Raw genomic sequence first — 7,616 nt, forward strand, 5'->3', positions numbered from 1 at the left:
AATGAGGGTATTTTAGTAGTTGTAAATGTGGTGGGTCAATTTTTGACTTTTTGACCGGTCAAACTACTGACATGGCGCATTGACCGGTTATTTTTACCTGTTGGAGGTAACTCATAAGGTCGTACATATTAGTGAGACAAAATAAAGGTTGTACACAAAGTATGAAATAGTGTAAAAGTTGTATAAATTTAAAAAAAAAATATATATAGCAACAAAGAACTGCAACCACACCAAACAGCTTCAAAAGCTTATCACATATCATATAAAAACAAAAAGGAAAAAACATATTAATTAATTAATAGTTTAATTAGAAACATGTTGAATTAAGGATATAGATTGAAAATTTAAATCTTCTAAATCGGCAGATGATCAATCTCGAACAAACTCAATGGTGATTCCGCCAATGTTGACAAGTCCTTTACCATATTTAGGCACCAAAGTTATGACAACACTGTCATCATCTTCAGCATCTAAATCCTCCAACAAATCTGTAATTCCCAATCTCAATACTGTCTTCGTTTTCTTCCTACTATGGTTATGATTGTGAGGCACGTTCACAAAGCTCCCTGAAAATAAAAACGTCAAAATGAGTTATCATATCATAATAATTTACCGGTGATTTTCTAAATTATAATTATACATTATATAAAATGTAATAAAATTAGAGTAATTAATTTATTAGTCTCTATATTTTGACAAAACACACTGTTTAATCTCTGTTTGTTGACTAAATTACCTTTTACTATTTATCAGTCAAAAGCAAATCACTCTTCTATGTCTTTCTCTCACAACTCGCGCTCACAAAAAAATGGAGAAAGGATTGAATCCCTATAATCGAATCATTCATGCTCACTCACACCAATGCTTACGAATCTGAACGATTAAGAAGAAAATTAAGAAGAAGAAGAGTCTGAAGGAAGAAATAAAGGAAAAGAAGATCGCGGAGATGAGAAACAATTAAGATAATGTCTTATATATTTGATTTTGGGATAAAGGGTAGTTAAGGCATTACATTTTAATTTTAAATAGATTTTAACTCAAATCCAAATTGACTAACAGAATCTTCATCAGAGTCTAATAGCATGGACTAAACAGTTCACCGGAAAAAACGTTAGGGACTAGACAGTTCATCGAGAAAAAGGTTAGAGACCATACCGTGTGTTTTTAAAAATACAGGGACTAAACAATGTGTTTTGTCAAAATAGAGGAACTAATAAATTAATTAATCTAAAAATCATAATCTGTACAGGTGTTATAACTGTGTTGTTGTGTCAGAAATTGACGGTTTTACCTGCAAACTCAGTCGAACTTGGTCCGCTTTGCAAGTCATCCTCGTCGTTAACATACACATCAAACTTCACTGCTGCATCTTTTTCAAACTCTATCCCTTTTATCACCAATACTTCCTCTTCCTCTTCTTTCTGTTTCTTACTTCTCGATTTCTGCTGCCGACGAACCATTGTGCTTATCGGCTTGTTTAGTACAAGCGGAAATGACGTTATTGGCGTCAAATTCTTTTTTTCTCCGGCTAAAGGTGCTTTCTTGACCAATTTTCTTGGTCTATATCGGAGCCAAGGAATGTCAACTTTTTGATAAACATATCTGAGTTTTTTAGTGTCAAGACAGTCTCTAACTTTAACTCGGACGGGCTTCGCATTTTCATCGTAAAAAATAAACGCTGAATTGAGCCAATCGCTGTCGGTAAAGTCGGTTTGTCAACTTCCAAAACTCTTCCATATCGTCCACAATCGATCAACATTAGAATGATGAGAGAAAAAGATCGGATCTCTTCCTGCTGAGTAGAAATTTCCCATGTCTTCATTATTCGGTTGGGTGTTATCCCCGGTCCAGGTATGAAGCCCATTGTGTGGGATATCCTCTATGGATCCGGCACCCGGGTCAGGTTTCTCACCTTGTCGATACGGTTCACCGAGGAAAAGCCTCGGCGTCTTTCCGTTAGAAACCATTTGCCGATACATTATAGTAAGATTGTTAGAAATTTGATCTCGATTCGACATTGTACCGCAGTTGCTGCCGTTATAATCAAGATCAACGATCGTCGGTGGCTGGTGATTCTTGTGACGGAATTCGTCGTAAAGTGGAGATTTAGGGTTAGTGTAAATCTTCGGTATAAACATTCCGTCGGGAGAATCCCAATTCCAATAAGGTAAAGCAAAAGTTGGATCATTAATTAATTTACCCAAAATCTTCTCATGGAAGTAAAGATAGTATCTGTGAAAAGGGAAGAAGAGCCAACAATAATGAACGTCAAGGTCTAAATCAGGAAACCCTAATTGATTATGAGCACCATCACAATAAGCACAATGAACATTAGCTTGTTGCTTAAAACTCCGAGGATCGTGGTCCGGTAGGGCTTTCATTAGCTCAACGGCTTTGGTGTATTTAGCAATGTAAGCATCATCTACGAGATGAGCAGCCGGCCGGATTTGGAGAGGCGAATAGGAAGAAGGAAGCTTGAAATCTGAAATGTTTGTGGAGGGTGGAGGGCAACAGTTTGTGGGCTGTGCACCGGGCGGTAAATTGGCTTTTCCACACTTGGTTAGGTCAGGAGGTAAAATTGGGTTAGCCATGGCTAATTGGTCATGACCAAGACCAAGACCAAGTGTGGTTGCACCATAGAACCCTCCTAGACCAACTAAGATATCTCTTCTAGCTGATGGATTATTATTATGGTTATGGTCTTCATTTTTTGTGGTTTTACATGAAAATTGAGGATGCTTTGGCTTTTTTGTTAGAGAAATTTGGGGTGTTTTGGGAAAGAAAGGGCAGAAAAAGGAGTAGGAAATAGTTGTATTGATGGAAGGAGAGAAAGTAGACATGATTTTGTTAGTTTAGGTTTTCCTGATGAATGAAAAATAGTGCAACTTCTTTCTGGTCTTATAATGAAGTTGGGATTGGATTTTAGTGGGAGTAATTTAATTCTCTAGTTGACCATAATTAAAAAGAATAAAAATAAAATATAAATTACCTAGGTTCTTATACATATTTTTATTAGAAATACCATGGTTCACAGTCGGTGGTACCCTGGAATGTCCGTCCAATTTGGTTGGAATGCTTAAAGCAATGCTCGAGTACGGACATTATAATTTCTGTCTTCAGAGAAGAGAACCGGGCTGCAGACATGCTAGCTAGATATGGGGTCACTATCGCGAGGATCCTTTGGTGGGACTCAGCCCCCTCTTTCTGTCAAGATTTTATTTTACATGACATCTATAACGCTGTAACTTTTAGGATCTCTTAGCTTGCTTGTTTCATTCTTTTTTCTTTTATTTTTTTCTCCTCCTGTGTAAACTTTTCTTTTTATTTATATATTTTCCGGGATCGCGTGGCTAGACTGCGGGGATATGTTTACTTTAATGGTGTGATATGTTAACTTTTATTGACTTTGTATGTTATTTGATGATATGTACTGATAGTTTTGCTGTCTTTTTGTTTCCATTTTTAGAAATCGTTTTTTGCCTTTTAATTACAAACAGAAGATAAAAAATGTTTTGGTAAAATTTAAAACAACTGTTTTTGACAGAATATCAATAAACATCTATTATCTATCAGCAGCAGCAAAACCACCATCAAACAGACACAAGTAAACTAAACAGACTATTAGTTGAATTTTATTTCTGTTAATAGTGTAGAGCACAAAAAATTTACTGCCAATGAAAATGTGATAATTATATCCTTTAAAAAAATACGATAATTATATTTTCATTACACCAATTGTTTCTTAATAAAATAATGATTAGTATCTTTTTCTATTTTTGAAAGATTTACTATATACCGAACATACCATATTATTTATACAATGCATTAATAATATGATGACATGTGGCATATTACATTAAATACTACTAAGTGTAATTAATTAATTTTTTTTCAGTTAATACTTCTAATGAGCATGTTTTAAATTACTATAAATATTTTTAATAAGTGTATTTTACGACTGTAAATTTTGATTCTTTTATTTATATGGCTGCTCGGTTCCCTCCTTCGCTTCCAATAAAAAAAAAGTGTCTTTTTATCAATATATAAATTTAATGAACATATTTTTAATTATTATACATAGTCTCTAGTAATAAATATTTTACTCATTGTAAATTATTCTGCTCAATAATAATACTTTCAGTAAGAAAGCTTTTTTTAAGGTAAACTTCCCCTCATTACAAACGTTTAATGAGTGAAATTGAACTAAATTGTTTTTTCTGTCATTAAATAAACGTGAATTGAGAGTATTTTGTTTTTTTTTTTTTGCTGTGTTTTGTTTGAATTCATCTTGTACCAGAAAAAACCTGGTCCTAATATAAGAAACCATGTTTGTGGGCTCTATTGTTTCATTGATGGAGAAAAATGTTAAATTAATTAAAATAATTTATTTGATGGACATCTGTCAAAATATAAATGGATGGTTGTTTTTTTTTTTGTTGAGTTACAAAATTGGTAATTATATATATTGCATCATATGTTTTTTTGAATATTTTATCAACAGTTAGAATCTAAGCTGACAAAGAATTGCCGAGCGATCTCTTTGCCGCTCTTCCACACTTTGCAAAGTGAATTCAAAATGGTTAACGATGTCACCCACATGATTTTTTTAACAAAAAGAAAACCAAAAATATCGATTTGTAAAAACATGAAATATAGGGGTTTTTATTTAAAATTAACCTTAAAAATTACGAGAACGTAAAAACAAAATGAATCAAGGGATTTTATAATAAAGTCTTGATTTTAAAACTCATAAAAAAGAACTTCATTCCAATAGTGATTGTGAAAAAGTTAGACATTAGTTGGACGAATATAGCTTTCAAGGATTAATCGGGATTAGTCAAAGGTTAATTGGAGATTAATCGAATTTGTATTTTTTATTTGTTAATCAATAAATTATTATATAAATTCAATTAAAATATGTATTATACTATCTAAAAATAATAATATAAAATTATTTAATATATAATAGGTATATTTGTAATATATATCTTTACAATCATGTAACATCAACATTTCAATAACAATATCATTGAAACAACTCAAAAATGATTTATAATAAAGCAAAAATAAATTCACAATAAAAATTGCTTTTGTCCATCATCGCTTAGGCGGTGCTTAGACGGTCTAAGTGGTATCAAGGCGGCTTAGGCACAGCCCAAGCGGCTAAAAATCGTTTAGGGGTAAAAACACCGAAATGGATTAATCAGTGAAAATCAGAACAGATTCTCGGTTTCGAATGCCTAAGCATTACAAGCGGTCTTAGTTTTGAACACTGGTGAAACTTGCAAGCTAAAATAATTTTTTAAATTCATAAAAACCGAAAATTAAAAACCATCTCCGGAAAAACAGCATCGGTCAAGTGCCGATTCTCCATCTCTCCATTTTCTATTCTCTATTACGGGCATGTTTGGTTCTGCTATTAGCTAATAGCTGTTGCGGTTGTTATTGGCTATTTGCAGTTGCAGTAAGCTGTTAGCTGTTTAATTATTAGAGTTTGGTAAAATTATATTGAACTGCTATTATTCGGATTTAAAATGTCTAATATAGACATGTTTTAAATTAATCAACAAAGAAATTATAAAAGGGATAAGGTGGAAAAATACCTCTAACATTTACAACGAGGAGTAATTTTACTCTTAACGTCTAAAATGGTACAATTTTACCCATAACATTGGCAGCTAAGAGCAATTTTACCCATAACATTGTCAAGTTTGCTCAATTTCAGACATTATTATAGAACACAAATATTTTATTTATTATTCTACACCAATTGCACAAATCAGTTAGTTCTAAAAAAACTTCATATTTTTTTTTGTGATTTAATAATAAGATTGAAAATTAATTTTTATAAATTCCGTGAAATATTTGAATTTTTTTTGTCCAACTCGTACTAAAGAAAATATATATTTTTAATTTATTTAGAAAAAATTCAAATCTAATCATATGTTTGTGATCTATTACTAATCATGACCAAGAAAATAGTTTGATAAATTATTTCTCAAATTGACCCAACTTGTCAATGTTAGAGGTAAAATTGCTCTTGACTACCAAAGTTAGAGGTATAACTGCATATTTTTAGACGTTAAGGGTAAAATTACTCCTAGCTACAAACGCTAGTGGTTTTTGCAATTTATCCTATTATTAAATAAAAAAAATGTATTACACAATTAATAAAATAATCTATATAAAAAGTAAAAAAAATAAAAAATTATTGAACGCAATAAAACCTTGTTCTTCCGATAATTATGTTGTAGAAATATAAATAATGTTAAAGATGATGCGGGGCATCTCCTTGGAGGATCGGGTTCGGACGAGGGAAGTCGGAGGAAGAACCAAGCACGAGCAACAAGCGAGTAAAGAGGCTAAAATAGTGCTACACAGCAACTCAGGCACGCTCCGCGTGAAGGAAGGTTGTTCCGGAGGAAAGTCCAGAGACCAATCCACGCGGGGCTTGGATTTGAGCACGCTCCGCGTGGACTGGGCACGCTCCGCTTGAGGGAAAACACGCTCCACGTGAATGAAGGGTTGTTCCGGAGGAAAGTCCAGAGACCAATCCACGGGGGGCTTGGAATTAGGCACGCTCCACGTGGATTCATTTTAATGAACTTGCCCCTTTCTCCAGCTTCCTCCTTAATTACAATCCTACAACTCCTTATTTACACCTTTGTCACTCCCTAATTACAACTCTACCACTCCTATATTTACACCTATGCCACCCCTTTATATTTAACCTAATTTATCCTTATCTTGTTATTTTTAATTAGTTATGTTCTTTACCCTTTATTGTAATTTGGCAATTAGGTTTTAGATGATATAAATTCATCTCTTTCTTTGTAATTCCTAACTTTTATCAATACAAAATTATATCTTCTTCTTCATTGAAGCTTGTTAAGGTGTGAAACCTTCAACAATGGGGAATCATTGATTTCCTACGGATTTAGTCCGTAAAATCCGGGATTCACTCCTTCAAGTTTAGCTTGAGAAGAACATCTTTGTTAGTTTATGATTAAAACTAGCACGTCTCGAAACCGATCTGTATCATTTGGTATCAGAGCCGATCGTTTTCCTTAACGGAGACTTCTTTCGACTATGGATCAACCAAGTTCATCTCTACCATCTGAAGAAACCGCCAACAAGGGATTGGAAAATCTCAAAGCCATCGTGAGGAGGTACGGAGAGACCTCTAGGGATGATTTCCGGGTGCTAAACGGGCTAATGAGGAAGCTTACGGCATCCGTGAGAGTCTCAAGCAAGGATACCGAAATATCTCCCAACCAACCTTGGAAGTTGCTCCTAAAGATCCATCACCAATCTTTTCTCCTTTACACATGGAAAAGGTAAATCCTAAACTTCCAATTTCTCATATTGAAGTTGTGGATAGTCCTATTGTTAGGAAGAGATTGGATGTTTGTGATGTTGTTTGTAATGTTGAAGTGGATTTAGATTCTCATTGTGGGTTATTTGATAATGATGTTGTGAATGAGAATGTGGATGTATGTGTGGATGAGGAGGAAGGAGTGTTTGTAGGTGAGGATGTTGGGAAAGCCCATGTAGCAAGTGATGCTCCCCAAGTGTTTGATAAAATGCCTCTTAAGCATAACCTTGTTTGTAAGTTT

The 7,616-nt window shown here is 33.7% G+C and overlaps 1 pseudogene; it reads right to left on the bottom strand.

The window, feature by feature from the left end:
• Positions 1-332: 332 nt before the first annotated feature.
• On the bottom strand, positions 333-2,840 carry LOC136233236 (polyphenol oxidase, chloroplastic-like; annotated as a pseudogene).
• Positions 2,841-7,616: the final 4,776 nt, after the last annotated feature.

This window comes from Euphorbia lathyris, chromosome 6, assembly GCF_963576675.1.
Source record: "Euphorbia lathyris chromosome 6, ddEupLath1.1, whole genome shotgun sequence".
Classification (NCBI taxonomy): Eukaryota; Viridiplantae; Streptophyta; class Magnoliopsida; order Malpighiales; family Euphorbiaceae; genus Euphorbia; species Euphorbia lathyris.